At 35.9% G+C, this 13,106-nt stretch overlaps 1 protein-coding gene across 1 annotated transcript in view; it reads left to right on the top strand.

The window, feature by feature from the left end:
* Nucleotides 1–529: 529 nt before the first annotated feature.
* Nucleotides 530–13,106, top strand: part of CCNH (cyclin H) — a 227,423-nt gene continuing 214,846 nt past the window's right edge. Inside the window, exon 1 of the mRNA XM_055563646.1 lies at nt 530–725. The gene's annotated coding sequence lies outside the window, so the exon portion shown is untranslated. The remainder of the gene's footprint in view (nt 726–13,106) is intronic.

The following is a 13,106-nucleotide window of genomic DNA, read 5'->3' as shown; positions in this document are numbered from 1 at the left end:
GCAAAACTGAGCTTCTAATCTTCACCATCCTTCCTTTACCAACTGTTCCTGAGTTCCTGACACCAAAAAAACACAAAAACAACTCTGCTCCAACCACATCCTTTCCCTGTTTAGGCCTACAAATTGAATGACCCCACCCCCAACGGTGGTGTTAGATTGGAGAGGACGCCTGGACCCAGTAGCCTAGACATCACAGAGGCTGAATTCTGACTTGTCAGGTGTGGAATCTGATATTAATTGCTGAGGAGACCAATAGCCTTTTTGTGGCAACATAATTTAATCAAGCCACATCTTCCCTGGAGTTGTATTTATGTGTTGGGATAAACTATGCCATAATAATACTTCAAAATTCCCTCTGCTTTAGGGTGAAGCTGCCCTGCAAAGGGCCTTTGCTCAAAACACACCTGGTTAGTTTCAGCCTCCTCCTCGACTTTGTTTTCACCACTCTTTTATTGGTTTCATCTGGGAGCATTTTATTAGATCACTAGCACATGACTCCTTGGGTTAGGATTCACTTCCAGAGAATCTAGCCTGTGATGCTACTTTATTTGCATGGACAAACCGTTGCACTTCCATGGGCTGGGTTGCCTCATAGGATCCCCACTGCCTTCGGTGGCATTAAGCTTCAACAGAAGCAGAACAAGATTTCTGGCTGAGTGTCTGGAATTACCTCTACTGAATGCTACAATTCATTTTCATTTGGAGATGCAAATATTCCTGTGAAGGTATTCTTGTGCCTTGACATATTCTATCTAAATCCAGTAGTACTGACTTAAAGGAAACTTTATTTTCAAAGGTCACATTAATTTCTCCTGATATGTTAGGTACAAAATGTCTGAGAAATTCATAGATGGGGCCTTTACTCTTATGCAACCAACTTAAAACAAAAATTTTAATTTTTAAATGTAGTTAGTTAAAAAACGTACAAGGCTGTCTACTGTGACTTTGAAACTGTTGCTCTCTACCAGCAATCAAATATAGGTATCAATAATTTATCTTCTAAAAATAAGTGATGGTATTGAATAATTGCTCTGTTTTAAAAAAAAATTTTTTTTTTAATTGAAGGATAATTGCGTTACAGAATTTTGTTGTTTTCTCTCAAACATCAATATGAATCACCCATAGGTGTACTAAGGCTGTTTTAAGTCACCACATGTCACTCTAAGTTGTACTTCTTAAAAGAACATTCAGATTTCATTCTAATTCAAACTTCAGTTTAAAAAAAAGCATAATTGGGAATTGAACTGAACTATCTTTGGATTCACTTTCTCAGCTAAGCTGATTTTTTTTCATGTTTTAATTGCTCCATAATTTCTCTATTATTGCTGCATGTCCTAAAATAAATTTTCCATCTGCTCTTTCCATGTTTGATTGTCATGTTGGTTCTCTTTGAAACTGCTAAACAAGCAGCTTTTCTAATCGCAATTTGTGGCTGTGGTGCTCTTCAGGGCTTGCTCTGCATATAGAAAATGCACTTGCTGCTAAAAAATACAGAATAGATTGAATATAACTTGATAATCCCATTTGTGGATATAGATTGTATTCTGTAGCAGTTTTATTCCCATATTTAGTAAATTCTGGTAAACAATTACTGGGAAAAAAAATGATTTAAAGAAAATACCAAACATCTGTTCTTGTTTTCTCCAGATATTTCTCCAACTTTTACTAGGCTCTTAAGTTCTTAGATCAATTTTAAAAGGAAAAGTGTATGTTGGCTTATTTTAAAAAAATATAATGAGATATTCTATAATTAAGACACTTTTCTTAAAATAAGGAAAGATAAAGAAATATGTTGCTATGTGAATGTGTTTTATATGTCTGAATAACAAACTTACATTAAAGTGATCAGAATAACATTGAGTTATTTCAGAGACTACTATACAAGATTAAAGGATAGTTAAGTATGAATTTCTTTCCTAACATTATATTGAAAAATACAAATATAATAAAGGAACACACATTCTTCAATTGATAGAATTGAATTACAATTCTACAATTAATAGAAAAATTAATTGTACAATTAATAGAAAAATCCAATAGCTTGATTCTGTGACTTAAGGCCACCCATGGTCAATTGATTAAGCTAATATTTTCATCATTCAGAAATTTATTACAAATATAAAACTGACTCTGCTTTTAGGGCAGTGAAGTAGTAAATTTGGGGAAAGTGATTTGACCACATACTGTGTAAGTCTTAACAGCAGTAACTTTTACTGTAGTAAGTCCACTACAAGTAGGTTACAAGTAAGAAAATAAGCAGACTTATACAATGACACATGTTGAGAATGGATACGTATATGTATAGCTGAGTCCATTGGCTGTACACCTGAAACTATCACAATTAGCTATACTCCAGTACTCTTGCCTGGAAAATCCCATGGATGGAGGAGCTTGGTAGGCTGCAGTCCATGGGGCCGCTAAGAGTCGGACACGACTGAGCGACTGCACTTTCACTTTTCACTTTCATGCATTGGAGAAGGAAATGGCAACCCACTCCAGTGTTCTTACCTGGAGGATCCCAGGGACCGGGGAGCCTAGTGGGCTGCGGTCTATGGGGTCACACAGAGTCGGACACGACTGAGGTGACTTAGCAGCAGCAATACAAAATAAAAAGTTCAAAAATAAGACATATATTCAATGGTATTCATTTCAGTGGTTATTTGTGATGGCACAGTGTAAATATTTTGTCTACCCAACAAAAAAGGAATGCTTTAATAAATTAGAGTATGTCCATTTATGGACAATAATTTAGCAATTAAAATTCATTTTAGGGGAACATTTGATCTCTTATAAATGCTCACAAAATATAAAATGAAGTTATAAAATAACATTCATGTGATTATAATTTATTATATAAATACAGAAAATTGTGGCAGCATTGTACAGAAATGTTAACTGATTTTCTCTGTGTTATGAAGTTATTGATGATTTTTATTTTCTCTTTTACATGTATATATATATTTTTCAAATTTCCACAAGAGTAATACTATATTTTAGCTAGAGGAAAACTATGAAAATTATACTTTAAGCTTTTTATATTGTAATGCTAAATCACTACTTTATACACATATCAAAGAGATAATTGAGGACTAGCTTAATTAATCTTTAGGACTGGTGAGGAAAGAAAATGTGAGCATGTGACTTTAAGTTGAGATGAAATATACTTGAAGGAAGTCAGGAGTTCTTAGTATTTCATTTTTTTTTAGAGTAGTTTTCAGTATGAAGAGACTGAGAAACGGTTACCTTTTCACCTCTAGTTTTAAACAGAAATGCATGTGTGCAACCTGAATCTATGGGTTGATATTTCTGTACTCTGGGCCTGTCAATCCCTCACCTTCCAGAACACTACACCAATAAAGTGAATTATTTTCAAGAATAACGAAACAGAGAAAATGTGATCCATAATTGACTTCTTTGTTCTGCCAATTGACTAAGTGACACTTAGTCATCTCTAAGTGCCTGGAGAAAATAAAAGGTATTTCTTTTGTGAACCTGATGAACAATTAGGCAATTGTAAGGCATTGAATGACAAAGTGGAGAATGCAGCGTAATATTGTTTTATGCCTCTTTCCTCCCTTTCTCTTTTTATTTTTGGAGGAAAAAAAAGGCTCGAGGCAGATATTTTACTCTCCCTCCTACTCTCTAGCTTTTAAAATAATGATGAACATTTGCTGTGGCTAACATAGAGGGATACAAGCCATGGTTCAAATAGAGAAGTTGTTTTCTAAGTTAACCAGCACACTGCTTAGGAAAAAAAAAGAAATGCTTCCAGGCTTTTAAACTTTGTTCAAAGTTCAGAAGGTCTGATAAGTACTTCCAAATTTCATTCCCTGAAACAACTGCAAGTTTTTCGTGTTGGGGGTTATAGTACACTGCTGTTTGCAGTATTCATTATCTTTCAAACTCTGCTCAGATGGTTATAGGGCATCCTTTCTAAAACTACAAAGGCTTTGAAAGTTGTCAGTTGTAAAGGATTGTCTTTGGTTCATAGAAAATAGCATGGCTCTCTTTATCAAGTTTATGCTAACAAAAGCTGTATTATGTGGAATCATAGAAAATCATGTACTGGTTTTACTTCATCACTCAATTGATACATTCACATATGCAGGTATACACATATACATATTTATATTTGACATTTATTAAGGGTAGACTTCTCAGTAAAGCAACATGATAGACTGAACACTGCAATGTAACTCTTCCTGTTGCAACACAGAAATGCTGATTTAATATAATAAATAGACCACTACAAATACCCTTTTGACACAAATAGACCCATCTCAGAAGCTAGCAGCAAGTGTTAGGCAGCCCACAAAGTGCTGGATATGAAATGTCGGGCAAAGGTAATAACGCTGGGATTCTAACAACCACAGGGACATAGGAGATAGGGCCTTAAGGCTAAATAACCATGCAGGGTAAAAAATATGTACAAATTTCAAATCAACAGAAAAAATAAAATTCCAACAATCCAATAGTAATCTAAAAGGAGCAGAGGCAAAAGAAGCAAATGCAGTAATAAAAACATAATAGATGAAAAGCTGTAATACAGAAACAAGTTCACATTGCAGTCATAATAAATGTAACTCATAGAAGACACTCAAAAATAAACTCAGGTGTTAGAATAAAAGAAAATATAGATACCAAAAATGAAAAGAAATCACCATAGAACCAAGTAAAGTATAATTTCCCATAACTGAAGGAAGAGAGTTTCAGAATGAAAAAGACCCCTAAAAACAGAGCAAAATACACCAATGCCAAACTAGATTGTCATGAAATTTGGGACCACTAGGGGAAGAGAGATGATAAAAGTTTCCCCCAGACCAGGTCAGGGAAGATGTCATACAAAGGATCAGAAAGGCAGATCTCAATAGTAACACTGGAAGCTAAAAGAAAATGGAGGCTCTGTCCACAGAAGGAAAAAATATATATAAATCATATATCTGATGAGTAAATATCCAGAATATATAAAGAACTCCTACAACTCAACAAGAATCAGTTCAGTTCAGTCGCTCAGTTGTGTCTGACTCTGCGACCCCATGGACTGCAGCACACCAGGCTTCCCTGTCCATCACCAACTCCCGGAGCTTACTCAAACAAAAAATAAAGGACTTGAATAAAGGACATTTCTCCAAAGACGATAAACAAATGGCTAATAAGCATGTAAAAAGATGCTCAGTTATCACAAACTGTTAGAGAATAGCAAATCAAAACCACAATGACATACTGCTATACACCCATTAGGATGGTCACTATAGAAAAAAACAACAGAAATAAACTAGTGATGATGTAGAGAAATTGGAACCCTGGTGCACTGTTACTGGAAATGAAAAATGGTGAAACTGCTATGGGTAACAGTATTGAGGCTCTTCAAAAAATTAAAAATAGGGTTACCATATGATCCAGTAATCCCACCTGTGGGTATATCTATCCAAAACAACTGAAAGCAAAGTCTTAAAGTTATTTGTACACCATATCTATAATAGCATTATTCACAGAAGCCAAGAGGTGAAAACAATACAATTTCTATCAGTGGATGAATATATAAAGAAAATACGTGTTCAGTCACTAAATTGTGTCTGACCTTTTGCAACCCCATGGACTGCAGTATTCCAGGTTCCTCTGTCCTACACTATCTCCCTGCTGCTGCTGCTAAATTGCATTAGTTGTGTCCGACTCTGTGTGACCCCATAGATGGCAGCCCAACAGGCTCCTCTGTTCCTGGGATTCTCCAGGCAGCAATACTGGAGTGGGTTGCCATTTCCTTCTCCAATACATGAAAGTGAAAAGTGAAAGTGAAGTTGCTCAGTTGTGTCCAACTCTTAGCGACCCCATGGACTGTAGCCCAACAGGCTCCTCCGTCCATGGGATTCTCCAGGCAAGAGTACTGGAGTGGGTTATCTCCCTACACTAGCTCAAATTCATGTCCATTGAGTTGGTGCTGCTATCTAACCATCTCATCCTCCGTGCCCCTTTCTCTAACAGAATATTATTCAGCCAAAAAAGACATCACAAGAAAAACTTTCTGAACTATCAAAGTAATAGATTTTTCCCCAGAGAATGTTAGTCATCCTTGGAACCAAAAATTGGGGTAGGTTTTTATGAGAAGGAAAGCAAAAGGGAGTGGTAGTACTGCAAAGGAAAAAGGTGTAGAGGGTGTAGAGGAACAGGTTTCAGAATGCCAGAAATGAAAACCACCTTAGGCTTAGTTGCTAAGTAAATGCCAATTGACCTGGGACTTTTTAAACTTTAAATGTATTTAGTTTCAATTGGAGGATAATCGCTTTACAATATTGTGTCGGTTTCTGCCATGTATCAACATGAATCAGCCATAGGTATAGTATGTCCCCTCCCTCTTGAATCTCCCTCCCATCTTCCTCCCCACCCAACGCCTCTAGGTTGTCACAGGGCACCAACTTTTTAATGAAAGTCAAAGAGGATGGCTCTGGAGGAATGGCTCTCCCCCTGCCCCTGCCTTCCTCACTCATTAGTCACACACTGGGCAAGAATTGGCAGATTCACATTGTTGGGGGTGTTTTTGGAGTATAGTTGATTTATGATGTTCTGGTGTTGTGTTAGTTTTTTGTGAACGGTAAAGAAAATAACAGTATTTTAACACTGACTCTTTCTGGGAAAAGTCAAAAGTTGCCAGTGAAGAAGTCCAAGCTCTCAGCTCATTGTAACAGGAATGAAGCTGGGGATTATATTAATCTTGAGTTTTTGGAATTACCAAAAAGGAAGTAGAGCAAGGGAAACATGAAAGGAAAGATATGCTTAGAAATACTTGTAATATTTGATTTGACTAATCCACAGATATGAGTTTATTTTCTACCCCTGAAACTGGTAAAGTGGAGGTCTTGTTTATATATAGCACAAGTATATTCAAGTCACAGTATAAATGTTTCTTCTTCAGTTCAGTTGCTCAGTTGTGTCCGACTCTTTTCAACCCCATGGACTGCAGCACGCCAGGCCTCCCTGTCCATCACCAACTCCCGAGTTTACTCAAACTCACGTCCATCGAGTCGGTGATGCCATCCAACCGTCTCTTCCTCTGTCGTCCCCTTCTCCTCCTGCCTTCAATCTTTCCCAGCATCAGGGTCTTTTCCAGTGAGTCATTTCTTCACATCAGGTGGCCAAAGTATTGTAGTTTCAGCTTCAGCATCAAATCTCCTTAGTAACATCAAATATAAGGTAAGCTAGAAGCTTATCTATAGACAGACTATGAAGCTTTTGTCTGGCTACCTCTCCTACTACCTAAACAGTCACGCAGTACTTTAATGGCAGGTTTGGTAAGGCAGGACCAATTCCAATGTTTAAAAATGCTTGACGAAGGCCTGTCTACTTAATAATTCCTTCTGTGAAACTGCTTACTTATAGAGATAGGTCTGGATTCACAGTTGAGAGGATTGCATAGTTGATAAAAGGAGGAAGGATATTTACTTTGCCACTTAAATTAGCATTTTAGACCTATATGGAGCCCTTATTTTTTCTCATTTGTAATTAGTAGAGTTTTTTTTTTTTAAGATCAGGAATTTTCCATTAAATTTTGGATCCAAATGTCAAGTTTGAAATCAGACCCCAAATAGATAACAGACATATTATTAGCTTTTTCCATGACCAAGTTTACTAAATATTGTTTACAATAATCTCAGATAATCTTTCTAGCTCAAAATAGAGTATTGAAAATAAAAAAAACTCATCTCTGCTTATTTTGATTTTGGTTCCATATGAAAGGAAAAAAAAATGCCTACTTTTAAATTTAAAAAGGAACTTTGTTTTCTGTTACTCAGCCTTAAAATAAAATCTTAAAAAATGTGTGGTTCATCTGCCTGAGCAGTGTACACAAGACCAATTTACAGTAGGGCCATGGAGTGCTGATGAAAATCATACTTGCTCTTTCCACTGGGCATCACATTGCATCTGTTCTTGTGATAGCATTGGATTCAGAAATTAAGCACAGCAGGAAGGAAGATCTTGCATAGCTTCAAAATATATTGCATGTCTTGACATTATAGTCTGCTTTTAGAGGGGAAGGTGGGAGGCTGAAAAATCTCTCTACTGTACTCAGGGAAAGTTAAACAAGGGGAAAATAATATGTTCCTCCTTCTAAAGAACATTCATTCCCAGAGCTTACCAGCAGCTAGGCCTGGTATGTCATTCTGATTGGAACACGTATCACAAGATTATTTCCAGTGTCACAAACAACCAAACTTCCCTGATTCTAGAAAACGTAACCTCTAGTTTGAAAAATGTATGCTGTAGGAATATATAACACGTATACAACTCATAAAAAACAAAACGTACATCTCTGAAGTAACACAGAATAAGCACTCATGTCACTGTCAGGCAGATCAAAAATTAGAATATTGCCAGCAACTCAGAAACATCCTCATGCCTCTTCTAACTTAAATGTGTCCCTAAACACTGTAGGTTAGTATTGCATATTTATTGAATTCTTTACAGATAACTCTTAGGGTATCTATTATTTCATTTTTGATTTCCTTTGCCCCACATTATGTTTGTGAGATTTTTTCACATGTGAGTGTAGGTATAAATTCCTTCATTTTTGTTGCTTTATAGTGGTCCATTGAACAAATGCACACTATTTATCTTGTCTTCTGCTGATGGGCATTTGGGTTGTTTCTCACTCTTGGATATTATGAATAATGTTGCTATGAATATTGATATATACTTCTTTTGATGCATATGCACATATACTTTTTTTTAAACATATCTTAAATCTGAGTTTTATTTTTTCACTTTGTTTTTATTATTTTGTTTTATTGTTATAGAGATTGAAAAATTAAGATTTGGGGGAATATGAATACATAAAAGTCTTTGATGCAATGTACACATTTAATGTTATATTTTTTCTACCAAAATCTAAATTTATGTAATATTTATATCTTCCTCCAAAATAAAACCAGGAACTCTGTCCCTTGATCTAGCCCTAAAGACTTTCCTACTATTTTTCTAATGTCTGAGATTTTATTCCCACTTATTTTTTTAATAGTCCTTTTATTTATTTGACTGTGCTGGGTCTTCATTGCTGTGTGGGATTCTCTCGTTGCTGAATGCAGGCTCTAGAGTGTCTGGGCTTCAGTCGCAGAAGCATGTGGGCCCAGTGGTCGTGGTGCACAGGCTTAGTTGTCCCGTGGCACGTGGAATCTGCCAGGACCGGAGATAGAACCTATGTCTCCTGCATTGGCAGGCACATTCTTTACCACAGAGCCACCAGGGAAGCTTCCCACATATTTCTAACCTAGTACAAATGAACTGTTTACACACTGTTTAACTAGAATTTCCAACATATCTTATAATTACTTTCAGCACTTCAAAAATACATTCCATTCCTTTCTATGCCTTTCTTCTCCCTGAAGTATATGCATTACTAATTCTTACAGGGCGTACCTCTTGGTGGAAAACTCTTGTAAATATACTTTGATATATCTAGGAATGAAATTGCTAGTTCACATAGAAGGTTCAGCTTCAAAAGATACTTTTATAAGATTGTCCATTGTGTTCAAAGACATTTGTACACCAGCAGGGTGTGAGAATTCCTATTGCTTAATTTACTTAGTAACTCACCAGTACTCAATGACCTCAGTCTTTTTCGGTTTACTTGCGTTTCTCTGATCATTGATGATGTTGAGCATTTTTTTCATGTTTATCTGTCAGGTAGATATCGTTTATTGCTCTATTTTTGTCTTGAACTATTTATCTTTCTGGAAAACTTTTTACATCTTCAAGACACAAGCCCTTTGACTGTGATGTGTGCAGTCAAATGTTCTACCTCTGCTTTGACTATTATAATGTGGTGAATGTATACTCCCACTCCAGGGATTGCACTTTCACCCTCTTAAAAATGTCTTTTGATTAATACATATTCTTAATTTTAATACAATACAGACTCCCAAGCATTTTACTTTGTGGTCGGCACTTTTCATGTTTCATTTAAGAAATCCTTCACTACCTCAGTGTCATGATGACACTCCTCTATGTTTTTGTCTGTAATCTTTATGATGTTGTCTTTCACATTTGGATGTGACCTGGAATTAAATTGTGTCTATGGAATCAAGTGAGGTCAAGCTTCATTTTTCTCCACATGGATTTCCAATTACTCATACCATTGGTAGTCAAAAAGACCACCCTATACCTACTGCTCTGGAGAATCACCTTCTCAAAAAATAAATTGTCATATCATGAATCTGTTTAACTCTTGATTATTTTCGTGAATTATTGTCTATCTTTCTGTCAATAACACACTGTATTAATTACTGCAACTTTTTGGTAAGTTTTTATATTTGCAGAGTAAATCATCAATCTTTTCTTCAGATTGTCTAGGTTATTACTGGCCTTTATAATTACCATATGTATTTTATTTTTTAATTGAAGTATACTTGACATATTAGTTTCAGGTGTACAATATAGTTATTTGACATTTATATACATTGCAAGTTGATCACCATGAAAAGTCTGGTAACTATCTGTAACCATATAAAGTTATTGCAATACTCTTGACTAGATTCCCTATACTAGACATTACATCCCTGTGACTTATTTATTTTATAATTGGAAACTTGTACCTCTTAATCCTCTTTGTCTATTTTGCCTAACGCCCAGTCTCTTCCCTCTGGTGACCACCAGTTTGTCTTCTGTATCCGAGTCTATTTCTGTTTTGTTTGTTCAATTGTTTTGTATTTTAGATTCTACATATAAGTGAAATCACTTCTATGTCTTTCTCTGTCTGACTTATTTTGCTTAACATAATACCCTTTCTGAGTCTATCCATGTTGTCCTAAATAGCAGGATTTCATTTTTATGGCTGAGTCTTCTTTATTCTCCATTACTCACTTCTTCTTCATCTGTTCATCTATTAAAGGACACTTAGGCTGCTTTCATATCTTGACTATTGTAAATAATTCTGCAGTGAACATAGGAGCGCATACATCTTTTCAAATTAGTGTTTTCATTTTCTTCAGAGAAATACCCAAAAGAAGAACTGCTAGATCATATTGTAGTTCCATTTCTTATTTTTTGAGACATTTCCATACTGTTTTCTATAGTGACTTTACCAAGTTATGTTCCTATCAGCAGGGTATGAGGGTTCTCTTCTCTCCACATCTTCACCAATACTTGTTATTTGATGTCTGGTAATAACCATTGTGACAGGTATGAGAGGATATCTTACTATGGTTTTGAGTTGCATTTCCCTGATGATTAATGATGATGAGCATCTTTTCATGGATCTGTTGGATATTGCATATTTTCCTGGGGAAAATAAATACTCAGTTCTGCCCATCTTAAATTGGATTCTTGTGGTTTTTTAATATTGAGTTGTATGGGTTTCTTACATATCTTGGATAGTAACACCGTATTGGATAAACCATTTGCAAATATCTTTTCCTATTCAGTATTTTGCCTTTTCACTTTTTATGGTTTCCTTTGCTGTGCAAAATCTTTTTAGTTTGATGCAGTCTAATGTGGTTTTTTAGCTTTTGTTGTCCTTGCTTGAGGAGACAGATGCAGAGAAACCAATATTGCCAAGACCAGTGTCAAAGAGCTATTCCCTGTGTTTTCTTCCAGGAGTGTTATGGTTTGGGGTCTTACATTTAAGTCTTTGATCCATTTTGAGGGTTTTTTTTTTTTGGTATGGTATTAAAAATGCTCTAGTTTGATTTTCTGCATTTAGTTGTCCAGTTTTCCAAACTCTTTATTGAAGAGACTGTCTTCTCCGCACGTACAGTCTTGACTCTTGTGTCATCAATTAATTTGGGCTTCCCAGGTTGTGCTAGTGATAAAGAACCCACCTGTCAACACGGGAGATGTGAGACGCTGGTTTGATCCCTGGGTCAGGAAGATGGGAGAAGGCATGGCAACCCACTTCAATATTCTTGCCTGGAGAATCCCATGGACCGAAGAGCCTGGAGGGCTATGGTCCATAGAGTTACAAAGAGTTGGACATGGTCGAAGCGACCTGTCATGCATGTGTGGGCTTACTTTTGGGCTCTATAGTATATTCTACTGATCTATATATCAGATATGTATCATGTATATATAATATGTATCTGATATATATATATCATATATATGATTTATGGTTACCTTGAGGTTTATGTATAACAGCTTATTTATTATAGCTGTCTATTTTGAGTTGATGGTTGCCAAGTTTGAGCGCATTTTAAAAATACTGCATTTTTACTGCTCTACTCACCCACATTTTATTGTTTTTGACATAATTTACATCTTTTTATTTTGTGTATAACTTAACTAATTAATTAGATATGATATACTTTTTTCTTTTAACCTTGTTTAATAGGTGATTGATCTATTACTTTTACTTTATGTTTGCCTCTATTACTAAGATTTTTTTCTTTCATAATTTTCTTGCTTCTAGTTATGGGATTTTCTATTCCATTTAAAGGAGGTCCTTTAACATTTTTTGTAAGATCAGTTTAGTGGTAATTAACTCTTAGTTTTTGCTTATCTGGGAAACTATCTGCCCTTCAATTCTAAGAGACAAACTTTCTGGGTAGAGTATTCTTGGTAAGCTTTTGTTTCTTTTCAGTATTTTAAAATATCATTCCAGTCCATTTTAACCTGTAAAGTCTGCTGACAAAGAAGCTAATAGTCTTTCTTATATGGGTTTTCCATATATGTAAGTGATAAAAGTGAAAGAGGAGAGTGAAAAAGCTGGCTTAAAACCCAAAAGTCAAAAAACTAAGATCATAGCATCCAGTCCCATCACTCCATGGCAAATAGATGGAGAAACAATGAGAACAGTGACAGATTTTATTTTCTTGGGCTCCAAAATCACTGCAGATGGTAACTGCAGCCATGAAATTAAAAGATGCTTGCTCCTTGGAAGAAAAGCTATGACAATCCTGAAAGTGAAAAAGTGGAAGTGAAGTCGCTCTGTCGTGTCTGACTCTTTGCAACCCCTTGGACTGTAGCCCACCAGGCTTCTCCGTCCATGGGATTTTCCAGGCAAGAATACTGGAGTGGGGTGCCATTTCCTTCTCCAGGAGATCTTCCCGACTCAGGGATTGAACTTGGGTCTCCCGCATTGTAGGCAGATGCTTTACCATCTGAACCACCAGGGAAGTAAA

This window comes from Bubalus kerabau, chromosome 1, assembly GCF_029407905.1.
Source record: "Bubalus kerabau isolate K-KA32 ecotype Philippines breed swamp buffalo chromosome 1, PCC_UOA_SB_1v2, whole genome shotgun sequence".
NCBI classification, from domain to species: domain Eukaryota; kingdom Metazoa; phylum Chordata; class Mammalia; order Artiodactyla; family Bovidae; genus Bubalus; species Bubalus kerabau.
This window is presented reverse-complemented; position numbering and strand designations above follow the sequence as displayed.